The sequence below is a fragment of the Castor canadensis genome, chromosome 2, assembly GCF_047511655.1.
Source record: "Castor canadensis chromosome 2, mCasCan1.hap1v2, whole genome shotgun sequence".
Taxonomy (NCBI): domain Eukaryota; kingdom Metazoa; phylum Chordata; class Mammalia; order Rodentia; family Castoridae; genus Castor; species Castor canadensis.
Genome location: NC_133387.1, coordinates 87376787 through 87393122, shown reverse-complemented (window position 1 = coordinate 87393122; position 16336 = coordinate 87376787). Strand labels below are relative to the sequence as shown.

Genomic DNA, 16336 nt, shown 5'->3' with positions numbered 1-16336 from the left:
TAGAACATTTTTATTCTCCCCATAAAAAATTAGTTGTCACCTTCAAACTCCCAACCCCACCACAGACCTAGACAATCACTAATCTACCTTCTGTTTCCATAGATTTGCCTATTCTGATTTTTAAATACATGGAATTGTGCAATATGTGGTCCTTTGTGGCTAAATACTTTTTCTTAGCAAAATATTATCAAGATTCATCCATGTTGTACCATCAGTACTTCATTTTTTATTGCAAATAATATTCCAGTATATAGATATACCATATTTTACTTACCCATTTGTCAGTTGATAGACATCAAGTAGTTTCTACTTCTTGGCTATTACAAGTAATCTCTTATGAACATTCATGTACAAGTTTTCATATGGACATATGTTTTCATTTCTTTTGGGTGTGCAGCTAGAAGTGGAATTGCTGTGCTGTCAAGTTTATGTTTAACTTTTTGAGGACCTGCCACGCTGTTTTCCAAAGTGACTGTACCATTTGACAATCCTGCCAGCAATCTATGAGGTTCCAGTTTCTCCACATCTTCATCAACATTTATTATTTCTTTAAATCATAGTCATCCTAGAGGGTACGACATGGTTTCTCATGGTAGTTTTGATTTGTGTTATCCTGATATCTATGGATGCTGAAAGTCTTTTCAGATGTTTATTGGCCATTTGTAAATCATCTTTGGGAAACTGTCTTGTCTGCTCCTTTGCACATTTTCTTCCCAGGTTCTAGGAATAAAACCCAGAACCTCACACATGCTAGGCAAGAGCTCTACCACTGAGCTACATCCCCAGCCCCTGTCCTTTTTAAAAATCAGGTTATTTGCATTTTTATCATGATATGTTTTTCAAATGCAGAATTTCACTTTCTTTGTTTTTATTGTGAAACATCAACTGTCCATCAATAATCAGAAATTTTCCCACTTTGAAACATCTGTAGTCAGTCTAGTAAATTCGTGTGTATATGTATGAGCACTGGTGGGTTCTGTCCTTGTCACTAACTACTAGCATATCAAAATAACAATGGTTAAGCCTGCCAGGGTGACAAATTAAAGTTGGATTTAATTCTTTCTTCTCAAGGTAAAAAGTTGGTGCTGCCCTTTGGCATTGCTCTTTCACAAACTCTGGAGACAAATTCAAGGCCAAGCCGAAACTACATTAGCAAACTCATTAATCAGTGCAACATGTTTATATCTACTTTTTATACATCCTTGCTTCACTGTGTTTTGCAAGCCTTGTCCTTAACTTGTAAATATGTGGATCCCCATCTGTTGAAGACTTGTTCCAAGTTTTTCTGGGGTCCATCAGAGGTTTATTTTTGGTGTGTGCTTAAAAAAAATGACTGGTTAAAACCCACAGCACTCCCAATCTACCAGGGTACTGCCTTCTTGTGGGGAGCACCTGCTATTATGGGTTGAACTGTGCCCCGCCAAAAGAGAAATAGATTGGAGTCATAATGCCCAGCACTTCAGAATGTGACTGTATTTGGAGATAAGGCATTGGCAGAAGTCATCAAGTTGACTGAACTCATTATGGTGGACTCTCACCCCATATGACTGGAACTTTGAAAATATCTACACAGGGAGAAAACCATGCGGACACACAGTACACAGCCACCTGTGAGTAAAAAGAGAGGTATGGGACAGATTCTCCTTCCCAGCCTTCAGAAGGAACCAACCCTGCTTGGATTTCCCACTGCTGACCTCCAGAACTACGGGAGAATAAATTTCTGTTGATCAGTTTGTGCCAATTCGCTATTTGGCAACTTCAAGACACTAAGACACGGGCCACACCCTGGACTCCCTCCCACAATGCCCGCCTTTGGTGGTGGAGAGACTCTCTCCCTCTTAGGGCTCAGATCGAAGTTATCAAAACTGCATTTCCCTGCAGTCCAGCAAATGCACTACCACCTTTAGTTATAATTGCTGTTTGACTTTTTGTTGAATTATCTTCTGTTCTCTTCCAAAGACTTAGACACAAAGCCATGGAGCACTTGGACAGAGATCCTCCATCATTACTGTAAAGGATAACCCCAGTTTCATTATTGGGCCAGACTAATCCTGACTCCATCTTCCTCTAGCCCCGTCTTCCTTTCCTCCTCTTCCAGTTAGTCAATCCCCTAGTCACACTGACCTTACTGCTTACACAGTTCTTTGAATCTAACCCTATCTAACCCAAACCTCCATCACCTCTTTCTTGAACCACAACAGCCCAAAAACCGGGTTTTCTGCCTCCAGACTGCCCCTCCCACACACATATTCACTTCCCCCTGAAACACTAAATTGCAGTGACTTCTTTGTGCTTCTCCTCATAGTGAGTTCTGTGAGATGAAGGACTATATTTCAGTGTGACCACAAAGAACTAGGACCTGGCACATAACAGATGCTTGGCGAGTGTCTAGTCAAGGAAGACACGAAAGGAGAGAGGGAGTCCTCAGTACTTCACACAAACATATTTTTAGCAGCAGCCTTCTCCATCCCCAATTCTACCACATGGAAGAACTTCAGATCAAGCACGGCTCTGACATTTTGATGGGAAGAGAGCTTCTTGGTTTCTTTATGAATATTGATACTTCTTAGTAACAAAAAGCACATTTGATTCAATAAGTATGTGTGGCTAGCATGGAGGAAGAGAGGAAAGACAAAGAGAAGCAAGAGAAACACAGGAGCAGGAAGGATACCTGAAATCTAGTAATACATCTGGCACTTGAGTTATCTGGGGCTCCTCATACCATTTAAGCCCTGTGAGCTATGGTTTCTTTATCCATGGAACGGGAAGGATAACACCTGTCCTATAAGATTTCACTGCATTGTTATGGAACCCTAATAAAATGCTTTATAGGAAATTCCTGTAGTTGTCGTGGCATAAGTTCCTGAGAAAACAGGCAGTTACTCTCACAGAGAAACACAAATGACTATCCAACTAAGGTTAATAGTCATTCCTAATATACACATGAACATATGTTCATTAACTCATTACTTTTTTAGCTTAATAGTTGTCCATTCGTATCTGTAAGGGATTGTTCCATGGTTGCAAGACTCTCTGCAAATACCAAAAACTTTGGATTCTCAAATCCCTTCTATAAAATGGCAGTGTTTGGATGTTGCCTATGAATTTTCCCCCATATACTTTAAATGGTCTCTGGAATACCTGAATACAGTGTAAGTGCTATGTAAGTAGTTGTTACACTTGTGCTAGTCAGCTTTCCATGACTGACAAAACACCTGAGATAAACAACTTGAAAGAAGGAAGGCTTTTTTTTTTTGGCTTCAGTCTATGTTGGGTTGGCGCCATTGCTTTTGGGCCTGCGACAGCACAATGTACCATGGCCAGAAGTGTGCAGTAGAGCAGAGCCACTCGCATCATGGAGGCTCGAAAGCAAAGAGAGAGAGAGACAGGAAAGGGCTGGAGTCCCAATATCTTCTATCCCCTACATGACATGTTTTCAAAGATGTTACTTCCTTCCACCAGGCCGCACCTCCTCAAGGTTCCATCATCTCCCATAGCACCACAGGCTGGGAGAATGAGCTTTCAGCCATGACCTCTGGAGAATATTTAAGATCTAAACCTTAGTTTTGCACCAAAACCCTGAGTTCAAACCCCAGTCTGCTTTTTCTTTTTGGTGAAAAGAAAAAAAGAACAAAAGGAAGATCTAAACTTTAACAACTATACTGTTTAAGGAGTATTAACAAGAAAAAGTCCACATGTTCGGTACAGACATCATTTTTTTCAAATACTTTCAATTCACTCAAGCAGGGTTGGTTGAATCTGTGGATATGGGACGCACAGAAAGGGAGCGCAACAAACATATGTAGGTTGAACTATACAAAACTGCTTGTATTCAGCCAAGGCAATTTCAGATTTATGTGTTCCTGTAACTACAGTGCTGAAAAGCATCTAAAGATTCATTGAGCCCAGTAGTTTTTACCCTGGAGTCCATGGCTCCTAGATCCATAAACCTTCTCATGAACATATGCCAAAAAGCAAGTTTCTGAAACTGGCTCCTAGATTTTGCTCAATTGTTTTAAATGTTCATAATCCAAAGAAGTCAGAAGCAGCCAGCTAAGCCCCATTCACATTGCTTTTCTAGAAGTTCTGCTTATAACAGCTCTGATGATCCATGGCCAGAGAGGTTACTAATTTCTGAGCTAGTCTATTCCATTGATGCATAGGTCTACTTGTTTCAAAATGTGTTCATTTTAGAAGCCAAAGAAGCAAATACAGAGAGCCTCAGGCACATACAGAATGCCTGCTCCCTCCTCCAATTCTTACTGGCTTCTTCTGGAATGAAAAAAAAATTGTATTCTCAGTGTCCACAGAGACACTATATGCAAGCCTGAGCCTTCCATTTTCTAAGGAGACTAGCTCCAGTTTCCTCCACTATTCCACCTAAGATTTGCTTCCAGAACTTCCAACTCCTAAACAACTTTTCTCTGGTCTGTGTCCCTGCAAAGGATGGGTTTTTATTCATTAACTAACCCGCAAAGCTGCCTCGCCTTACTTTTCATCTTGATCTCAGTTGAGTATCCCTGTGTGAAGAAAGACAAGCAAGTAAGCCCAAGCAGAAATACTCAAATAAGGTCAAATGGCTGTGATTTAGCTCTCTATACCCAGAGCCCATCCAAATTCAAGCCAGTCTCCAGAAAGGAAACACTCGAGTTCTGTGTGCTAAAGTCTTTGAGCCCCTGGAGTCTCCTACATGTCAGAATCACACCACACATACACCAGTGTCACAGCTCCAAATTAGTCTTGTTTAGACGGTTCACCTTCCCATTAAAACACTAAAGCCACCCTCTGCATCTATTGTGGAACAAATGTTCTGTACGTTCTATTTCCCCATGTTGAGGGGGTACAAGCAAACCTTATCTCCCCCTCTTTACAACTGTGATAAAATATACATAATTAAATTTGCAATCTTAGTCATTTGAAGGGTACGTTCAGCAGGGCCAGACATATTCATATTGTTGTGTAACCAATCTCAAAATCCCCTACTTTTTAAAATTACATGTTAAATAACCAAAACCATGAAAAGAATATAAAGACTTCCAAAGTAGAGCACCAAAAATCTACACTAAATGTGAAATAAATATAAAGCATCCCTATAATTCACTGTTACAGCTTTTCTTTTAAAAATATAACAGTTTTTATGCTTTAAAAGATTTCCTAGAAAGAACATAAGTGAAGCTTGGGCTAAAGGGTTAACCTGTCTGTCTTGAGAATGCCCCTTTCCAAGTAATTCCAAGTAATTACGTGTAATTGTTCTCTCCCTGATTTTTGTAAGTGCTTCTGAAGTACATAAAAAAAAATAATTATTCTTCTCTGCCAGCACTACCCTCCATCCAATCAGCAGACATCACTATTTTGTTTTGGTTTTTTAATGTTTTGAATGGTTTGGAGATTACCATGGGTATTTAGCAAAATGTACAATTTCAAATTACATGCGGCTTCATGGTGCCAAAACACTGTGCACCATCATCCTTGATGACGTCCACAGAGTGCAGCACTAAGAAGGGTGGATGTTAGTCATCTGGCTTTGCAAAACCGGAAGATGAAATTGTAAACAATGTGTGTTTAGACAGGCCTAATTGAAGGAAAGGGTGTCTTCAATACAGTTTCAATGTTTTTAAAATCTTGTAATATCTTTTAATTAGCAACATGTACCAAATCAATGCTACAAATTGACAATTTGTCCAAAACAAGGAACAATTTATACATGGGCATCTTAGAAGAGATGGCAAACATATTCACAAGCATATTCCCTAAGTAACATTCTGGTTCTCACTAGCCAGGGTTTTTATTTATATAGTGTTTATATATAATCATAACCATATATATATATATATATATGGAGATATTAAAATTGCTTTAACATAATGCTTAAGAAACTGATACAAAATAATCTGTCCCTGGTACTGGTCACAATCGCTCTATTAATCATGGCTTACTCTTGCCCATTAAAGACACAGACTTATGGAAACTGCAGTGGGGTAGTTCAACATACCGTCATTATTAGGCAAAAACAAATCTCAAAAGCAGACAGCTCTAGAACAAGTATAAAGACAGTGCACTGGCACAGCAAGAGCTAGAGCTTTTTATTAAAGACCATTCAGATCGAGGCTACAGTCTATCTTGCTCAAGGAACAAACAGCTAAAGCCCTTTACCTTTAATTCCCCAAACAGAGGAGCAACTTACATCATTAATCTCAATGTCTCTCCACACAGTCTTCAGTCAATCACCAATTAGCATGAGAGAAAGTTTGCTTAGATACCACCAAAAACACAGGTTTGCAACAGATGTCTCCATACAACTTTTAGAATAGATTCCACGTTAAGAAGTTAATATACCCGTGTGCATTTATTAATCAATCCAGGTACATGTAGCCTGAAGCTAAGGCACTTACTAGCAAGGAAATGATTTAAGTGCAAAGAAGTAAGAAACAACAGAAAAAGTGCTATTTATGAACACAAAGACAAGTGCAATCGTACATACAACTGGGAAAACTCCACTGGAGGCCACCCAGAGTAACTAGGTTAAAAGGCACTTGGAAATGTAAGCTCTTTTCTTATCCTGACCACCCATCTAAGCGATGAGCAAGATGCTAGTGTCCTCCATCCCTTAGTTTCTCCATTTATAAAGTGGAGGATCACAGCTATGTGTTAGTAAATAAAGGCTAAAATTCTTCCATCAAGTCACAGTAGAGAAAACACATTATCACCACAAATGTAGAAAACCATATAATTTAGTATTTAAAACTGGTTTAAAGCCTTGTTTTTAAAGCACGTGGTCAAACACACATATTTGGAAACAGACAGCTCTGCATGGGATGAGGAGGGTCGGGATGAAATGACTCATCTGTTGGGGAATGCAGATGTTCTCTGCCACGTGAAGTCACCAGGGGCCCACAAGGAGGTTCCTCCTCCCCTCCACAAACAATGCTGCTGTTGACTCCTCAAAAAGATGCATGAAGACTTTGGAAATTATTATTATTATTTTATTCTTTGCATCTATCAGTGAATGCACAAATTGAACATCACAAATATGTGTGACTGGATAGACAGATTTATACACAAGTACAGAAAACATTCTACTGTGCATTGAGAAGTATTAAGTCTTGTAATATTCTCAAAGGTGACAAATACAATGAATACCTTCAGTCCAGAAGGTGATAATTAACATCTTGACCAGAGCAAATTTGGTCTAGACAATGACACAAAGCTTGTTAAAAAGCTCAGAAGGAAGAAACTCTAGGGGATCCAGATGTCTTCAATGAAGTAAGAATTCCCTCCCAAAACAGCTAAAGGCAAGTAGTACCAGGGGCAGAGAAGTAAACAGCCCAAAGAACTGAAATGAGGGGATCTTGACCTTTTCTGAAACGGAAGCTGTTCCTGGGGCTGCACGTAAATCAAATCCTCAATGAAGGTTCTAGAGAAGCACGCCATTTAAAGTACCCGGATGTGAAACTTAACATAAAACAGAGCTAATGTCTGACACAAAGAATTATCTTCTAAGTTATTTATTCTGTAAATTTTAATTTATATTAATTATATTTCCTTACATGTGTCTTGTAGGGCACAGCATGGCTATAACAACTGCTGGCTGCCCTTGAACTCTAAATGAACAGCTTTACTGCAATCCCTTTCCTTAAATAGAATCAGAGAATATTAGAGACACTTCCTTAGAGATCAGTCGGAACAGTATTTCTCAACCTTTGCTACACATTAGAAACTCTTCAGGAGCTTTATAAAAACACAGGGTCCCAGGCTCACACCCAAACCAATTAAATCAGGATCTTCTGGAGGAGGAGTGTCAGTAATTTTTATAAGTTCCACAGGTGATTCCATTGGGCCACCAGGATTAAGAACCATGATACAGACTCACATTCTGCTACCTTAGTCACTGGCCACACGTGGCTACTGAGCACTTGATATGCAGCTAGTCCAAATCCAGAAATGCTACAGTGGTAAAATACATACCAGATTTCCAATGTGTAGTACCAAGAATATTAATATTTTATATTAATTATATATTGAAATGATGTTTTGCATATACATTGGTTAAGCAAAATATGTTATTAAAATGAACTTCACCTGTTTCTTTTTGCCTTTTTAATGTAGCTACTTGGACATTTAAAATTACATTTGTGGCTCCCATTATCAGACAGTGCTGGTTGAGACCAAAGTTCCTTTATTACAAATGAGGAAGCTGAGGCAGAAAAGTTCAATGTGTTCAAGGAAGCACCTGGAGAATTCACTCCTACAGTCTCCCATTTTGCTTTTTGTCATAATCCACATTGGTGCAGAACTAAGTGGACAGAACCTGTGATACCATCAATTCTATCTCCTGTCTTACTAATCGTTTCTTGTAAGAGTGGATCAAATTTGTTTTGTTATTTATTATTTTTCCCTCATGGAAAAATAGTCCCTCTCTGTTGTGTCCACGTTGTGATTTGCTATTATGGGTCTACTCTTAAAACAGAGTAGCTGGAATGGATGTTAAAAAATAAATCTAGGGAATCATTAGCGTAAGGAAAATGCAGAGAATGGATAAAGAGAACATTTTGCCATGTCATAGCTGAGAAAATGACCCTGAAAGCCCTCAGCATTCTGAAAGCCACCTCTGACACAGCATCATTCCCTGCTCAGAGTTTAGAAGCTCGGGCCTGGAATATTATTTTTTTTCTCCTAGGTGTCATTGTTTCTCTAGACAATGTTGTAGCTGCAGTCAGGCAAGCCAGCCTCTTCACAGTGATGCACCAGGTCACACGTGAGTATCTGGGAAAGTGGACTTTATCCTCAATGCTTTCTACCCTCTGCTGTATGGATTCCAACCTTAGCGTTAGAAGTCAAAGCTACTTAAAGAAAAAATTCTTGTTTTGATAAAGTGAAATGGTTCTACCAAACCTGACAAATGTAAATTTAATGTATTTCTTTTAAAATTCAGCTAAATTTAAATGAAAACAAAGATTTTGCTGTTGTTTGCCTATGTTTTCCCCTTTGGAAAGCCAGCAGAGAAAATTGCATCAGACTAGTCAAAATGTGCTATATTTGAGAAATCATAGTGGCTCCTCAGTGTAATAAAAGAATAAAAGTGATCTAAATTCTGATGTGAAACCTTCATTCAAAAGCCTGGAAAGGAGACCTGTGGGTCAGGCCAAACAACACATACAGTGGATGTGCTCAGCATTTCTATTTAGATACTCTTCCATCCTAAATACAGCATAGCCTAGTACAAATAAGATGTTCAGTGTGCCAGAGTCCTCTGGGTTGCATATAAGTAGTCAAGTTTTGTCAGTCAAACCTCAAAAGAGCCTGCTTCCAGACTCAACTCACTTCTTACAGAGTAGCATTCACCTTCAAATGCTTTCCTGTACTGCCCTGGACAAAAAGCACATGTGCTACAGTGAACAAAGCACTTGTTGCTCTATTCCACCAAAAGAAAGATGATTTAAATGAACTTTAAAGTAATTTTTTCAATCCCTTCCTCAAAGCTGATGAAGAAAATATAGGAAATAAAGAAAGTCACTGCTTTGTTCCTAGGTGACCTTTTAGTTCTGCCTGGTTTTTATTCTCAAATGAAATCTGAATGGTGTCATTTTATAGAGTGTGTCTACTACTAATGGTAAGAAAGGCTTTAAGTTAAAAATCAATTAAGAAGGTCAATATTAGAAAAATCAACATTTTAGGGATACATAAGAATAAATGGAATAGAAACTACGGTTTATACGGTCAAGGCAATGAGTTAAAAGATCTGATAAAAATTTGTCTTTGTAAGACTAGTGGTCAAAAGGCTTAAAGAGAGCAAAGCAGCCTGAGCCTTCACTGGTGCTTCATTTGTGACAAGAGCATTTATGGCAACCTGGCTTGTGGAAGGAGAACCCGAACTGGAGTCAGCAAGCAGGCATCCGGGCCTGGTTTGCACTATGGCTTTGGGCCTTGGGTGAGCTACAGGACACCACCAAGCCTTGGAGTCTCCTCTGTTAAGCAGAGACATTGACTAAGAGGGTCTCTACTAGCTCCAGTATCTGCATAAAGCTGCAAGTGTCTGCCTTACCATCAGAATATCTAGGCCAACAGTTCTTTTACTCCCTCCAAGATCAAGTTCAAGTGAAATGCCGACATGGTAGTTTTCTGTCCTTGTTAATTTTAGGGTAGAGATTACAATTGTGAACCTTAAGGAAATAGAAAAAAACAACCGAAATATGCATTTTTTAAAGTGCTCCATTCTAAACTATTTTTAAAAAACAAGGAGAGGGGAATAGAATGGACCTGGAAGAAAACAAATATCTAAATGTCAGATTATATATTCAAGAATTTATCCTAAACTCTGGATTTTATTTTGAAAGTCCCATAGCCTTCATTAAGAGTCTCAAAATTTTTACTGGTGTTTCTGGAAGAGTGTTATCACTATTTTGCAATTTCTAAAAGCCTTGTGTCTTTTTAAAACTTTTTTTTCTTGAGTTGAATCCCTGATTTGTGATTCCCAACAATGGAGTACTAATGGATACTAAACAGTAATTGCCCATTTTTTCCTAATTATAAAATGTAATAACTTTTAGCAAAAACATTGCATATGATATCATTTGTAAAGTGCCAGACTTTCTATTTACAGCATTGCCACTGAATAGCTCATTTAGTTTACAAATATCAGTACAAAAAGGTTCTGGTGTCTATAAGTTTGTTTATCATATATGAAAGTGCACATTTCTCACTGAAATATTCAAAACTACTGACCCTCCACTTATTGCCTTATCTCGACTGCATAATTTTCTTATACAAAATTCAGAAAAATAGTCCTATATTTACATTTTTAAGCACTAACTTATAAACGCCTGGGTTGATTCCCATCATACAGCTGATAGTCAAACTGGACAAGATAATGAGTATCACTGAGATCATGGTTCCATCTTCATCCAAGAAAGCAGTCTCTAAAACAGGATCTTAAATTGCTGTAGAAATCTAATTTAAAAGAAGCATATAGATGGGAAACACCAGCCATGATCACATTAATTTTGTGACTAACGGCACTGCTTTGAAGTGTAGAAGAAAAAAAAGAAGATAAATACAGTAAGTCACTCAAATTTCCATTTTTAATCTGATGATACAACCAGGAGAAAACCAAACTGCAAAGTTCACTTCATGAGTATCCAGTGATCGTCATACATTCACCAAATACTTTTCATCATAAGAAGAAAATCTAATGCTAAGGAAATATTATAGGACAATGATGTTTCATTGTTAAAAAGTAAATTATACTAGGAAATCAGGAGACTGAGAACTCCCATATTGATACAAAAAGCCATGGACACTCCATGATTAGGTGGTTTTGAACTTGCATGTATGGGAAACTGACAAGTAGCTATAAGGAAAATATTCTACTTATAACTGAAAAACTACACAGGATAGTGTCTGACAAACTACCATTTATTCAACCCCGTATTAAAACAAAAACTGCAACATCGCAGAGAGATTAGAAATAAAGGTATGGTTTCTACTTTTTATGGGGAAATTCTAATAAGCTATTTGCTCAGGTATAAACTATCTAAGGTCACAACTGACCTCTATTTGATGGGCAACTTATGAATATTGGCAATTTATATTAAAAATAGTTTGGCGATACTATCAATTGAGCAAACGTTTACTTGGAGAAAAGTTGAAAAATAAGAATCGATATGAATCTATAAGGACTTAAAAATCATACATCTATAGGAAATGTTCAAGCGGAGAAAAATGAGAAAAATTTCTGGGGAGACACAGTCAGTTCTTTTACTGTTCTTAAGCTTTAAAATTAAAGCAATAGCTGATATTCAATCAACAGCATCCTTCTTCAGAGGAGTACAGGTCTAGGTTTGGATGTAGAAGTAAGGCTGTCTGTTTTTCACTGCTTTTAATCTTCGGGTTTCTTTCTTTCTTTCTTTTTTTAAAGAACTCCTTCTCACTAAAACTCAAGTACTCCTTGATGTGATTCATGACAGCTCATGCAAAAGGGGATTCTTACCTGACACAATACTTAACATTCTTCATAGCTCCCCACTGCAATTCACATGCTTATGAACACACTGTACCCCAGAAGGAACGTCCTTCACACACACAATCACACACACACACACACACACACATACACACAAAATCTTCCATACAAAATGTTACACGACCCAGAAAACGAACAAAAGCATCAGCAAAACTCCATACAAAATAACAAATCCATTTCCCAATTCTGTCTATGCTAATACAAAATTGGTCCCGCTTAACCAAGTGCAAAGTTCTTTCCCTGTCTTATAAGCATAATTAACACCACCTTACCATTATCTGTAGAATAAAACCAGCAACGTATGGCCTCCTGCAGTCACCAGATCAAATTTTTTCTTCCTTTCTTTCTAGTAACTTCTTTTTCATCAGCAAGATTAGAAAGAAAATAAATCTTTGAGCATTTGCCTCAGTGTTTTAAGACCAGAAGATTGTGAAACTAGCTCTTAGTTTAAAAAAAAAAAAAGAAAAAGAAAGAAAAGAAAAGACCAGGTCTGGTATTTTACAATCACTTCTGCAGCCCAAAGGTACCTCCTGGACTCTTGTACCTCCTTCCCTCCCTCCTTCTCTAAGTTTCTTTCAGTAATGAGACTAATTTTTCCAGTAGCCTTGAACTCCCTAGATTTAACTGACATGGAAAATGTGACTAAAAACTTGTAGAACTGTCTAGCCTCCAACCCTACACAGAATCAACTTTGTTGTTAAGTGTTGAAGAACACCTCGCAAGCAGCTACATGCTCGGTTTACACTCCTGCTACACAGCACAGAACACCAAATAACAGTACGCCATCTAGTTAGCAAGTTGCAATCTCCATCCTAAAAAGGGGGAACACCTTCAAACCCTGGGAGCTAAGAACTTGTCAGGGTTCTGCTATTCTAAAGGTTCAATTGTTTATTTAAATAAAAAAAATATCGCTACTGCGATAATCCACATCTAGTGGATATGGGAAAATTTAGGTTATAATGGCACTACAAACTTTTAAATCTAACTTTGATTTACAAGATAAAAGCAAGTTTTAAATTAAAAGGGCTTTCTGTTAATAGAGCTTATTATTCTGAAGACAGGAATGATTTTCTTCGAAAGTTGTCCCTGGGTGCCTGCCTATTATCTTTGCTTTTCTCCTTCCACTAATGAGCATTTATCTAAAGAGCCTGTTAATCCTCTGATGTGTGCTTCTGGTCAGAGGTAACAGTTTGAATAAAACCACTAATCACTGATCACTAAATCGTTGATCATTAATCACACTCTTCAAGGCCCATGACCCAGACCATTTTTTCATTTAGGTTTCTGCATCACAAACAAGAAGTTTAACATTTTTGACACACACATATTGTGTGTAGGGTTATACTATCTCATCTCTAGATATGAATAAATAATAAATACTGCCTCCAACTTGGAGAAGGGATGTCAATTAAACTCCAGAGAGGAGTTTTCACAAGTGCCTACCCTACAACATGGCTTTCACTTTGAAGAAAGTAGATCTGATTATCACAAAACATGGGTTCTTCAAGAAATTCCTAGCTACTTAGAATATAGTTTCCTTTATTTAGCTTTCACCAACTCTAAATCAGAGAGTACACAAAACCTTTCCCCCTTCATCCAAAAGCCTGTTGGTAAAATTTTTATTTTAATTTCTACTGCATACTTCCCTCACTCCCCAAAGAGTACTTCTTACTTTTTAATCCCTTGAACAAGTCACAAACGAGTTTATATTTCAGCTGCCAGAGAGGGAGATTCTAAATCAATTCAATGACTTATGTACTTAACTTCCTCTTTAAGTATAGAAACTTAAGGTTAAGATCAAGAGTAACACATATAGCAATTTATTGGATGGCACTTTGCATTCAACAACTCACATCCCCTCGCTTTGGAAATAAAACATCTAATTTTGATCCTTTAAGCTAAACTTGATTAACTCAGCTCCTCCTCTTTTGAATTCAGTCGAGGACTACCCGGTTCCAGCAGACGCTGTGTACAGGACTTTGTTTGCTGAGGGTGTGTTGTTTTCCTAAGTCACGGCAGGGACACAGTATTATCATAATGCTTCTAAACGTTTCCTGAGATGCCTTTTCTATTAGGGGTGAGCATTTTCGCCCTTGGAGAAGGGAGCTTGCTGGTGCCTTTCTTAAATAATAGAAAAGGGCAGATTGTGCGCTGGTCAGGTACTGCGGTCCCCTCAGACAGCAGAAGCTCTTACCCACACTCCAGGGACACCGTTTGCCCCAGGGAAAGCTGTAAAAGGCGGGGGCGGCCTAGAGTGATAACGATGTGGGCGGGGGAGGGGTGGAGAAGGGGGGGGGGTGTCGGGCAATAAAGATGCCGGGGGAATTGGCATTTGCACGAGCAGTATGTTGGGGGATGAGGGTGGAAAGCAGAGTTGCTTTGTCAGCATTCTAAGCCCCTGAACCCTGAGTATCTGAAGCCGTTAATCAAACACTTACTGGCCTGCAGAATGACGTAATGGACCTGTATCCAGCCTTTATTCCTTGACACATGTCAGAGAGAGGGAAAAATAAAAACTCAAACACACTCTGCAGACTCTGACAACGAAATATACAAAGCAACCCACTCCAGTTTCCCGGCCTTGAACAAGCATCAAATGGGGGTGACGAGGGAAAGTTGGGGGCTTTATCTACCAGTCCCACCCTGGAAATAAATCTATGGCCAGGAAGAAGAGGGGTGCAGCCCCCCTGGAGAAAAGATCTCCTGGGTTCCTTCGCGTCTTGCCCCTCTAAGAACTTCGTGAAAAGTTTAAGCGCTTTGGTGGAGAATCTGCTACAGAGGAAGGCTCTGCCGCCGCCGGGTGCCGAGAACTGCGCCGCCACCACTCCAGCCGGAGCTGTCACTTGGAGCAGCGGCGAGGAAGAGGTAATGAAGGATGTCAGCGAGAAAGGGACGGGGGCAGGAGGCGGTTGGAGGAGTGGACGCGAGCCGACAGAGAGCCTGGCCACTCTCGAACCTGAAGCGCCTGGAGCGAAAGTCAAGTACCCTCCAAGGGCGACCTCCCGTCCCCGGGCGCGCGCTCCCACCAGCTGCGGCGGGCAGCTCTGCGGGAGAGGTGGCAGCCAAGGCTCGGCACCCGCTAGAGCGCGAGCCCCAGCGCGCTCGCCCGTCCGCCCCCTAGGTGACCCGGCGTCCTTGCAGCGCCTGCTGGAAGTTTGCAAACTTTCTTCGGGGGTTCCTCCGCATCACTGGGAAGCTGGGGACGCGGAAGGGGGAGAGGGTCCTGGCTCGTCGTCTCCGCTGCTGCAGCTGCCGCCGCCGCCGCTTGACCACACTTCTGGAGGAACTTCCGCACCTTGCCAGGTCTCTGGAGGCAAACACACACCCCCGATTCATAACTGTTCCCCGTGTCAGGGAAACTCACGCGCGCTCCCACACACGCACGCACGCTGCGGCGGACACGGCGCTGGCTCCAGTTAGCATCCCTCCAGTCGCACGGCGCAGCGGCCACCGAGACGCGCTCCGGGACAGACACAGCGTGGGGTCTCTGGGTGGCCACAGGACACAGCAGAACTCCACAGTCCACCAGCAATTGGGGCCGGACTTCCCTCTGGTCCGCCAAAATGTTTACAAACACAGATCACCCTCCAAAAATATGGATCGCATCTTCCCTACTCCTTGCCCTGTGACCTGCCCATTGGACCGAGTAACCTCGCGGCTGCTGCCGAGAACCAACCCCTGCAAACAAGTACACTCCCGAGATGGCTCCCGCGGCAAGTGCAACAAAAGTGACTAAATGCAAAAGCCCCAGAAGTGGCCGAGCCGTATTTTTAGGAACTTACCAAACAAGTGTGGAGAAGGCAAGAGCGGAGCCCGGGTGAAGGGACCACGTTGGACTGAGCAAAGATTACAATACATTCTATTTAGAGTGCATTACATCACCCCCCCGGTGACGTCACGTGGGATTCCTGAACTTCTAAATCATTGCGGTCCGCGGGGGAGGGAGGGAGAGATGGGCGGGGCTGGCACGCCGAGGGGGCGGGCCCCGCCCCGGCCCCGCCCCTCGAGCGGACCCTGGTGCACCCGGCGGGGAGTCGCGGCGGCGACCGCGCAAGCAACAGCTTGCAGAGCCCAGTGCCTTGTGACACAGCTCCCTGACATTAGTGGTGTGAGTCAGCTGGGAAACAATCCCGATGGTTTCAGACAGGACCACGGAGGAGAAGCGGACACGGGCTCTCTCGCGGGCAGGGCCTGGTAGGGTCTGCAAGGTGTAAGGTTTGGGGTGTGGGGAGGAGGTAGATGGGGAGGGGATGCTGAAGGAAGTGGGAAGAGACTTTCTGCAATTAGAAATGCAAGACGCTCCCCTCCCCACCAGAA

At 40.9% G+C, this 16336-nt stretch overlaps 1 protein-coding gene across 3 annotated transcripts in view; it reads right to left on the bottom strand.

The window, feature by feature from the left end:
• Positions 1-15886, bottom strand: part of Creb5 (cAMP responsive element binding protein 5) — a 403062-nt gene extending 387176 nt beyond the window's left edge. For 2 of the 3 annotated variants that reach the window (XM_074065197.1, XM_074065198.1), the window contains exon 1: positions 15802-15886. The gene's annotated coding sequence lies outside the window, so the exon portion shown is untranslated. The remainder of the gene's footprint in view (positions 1-15801) is intronic. The other variant, XM_074065196.1, reaches the window with a different exon arrangement.
• Positions 15887-16336: the final 450 nt, after the last annotated feature.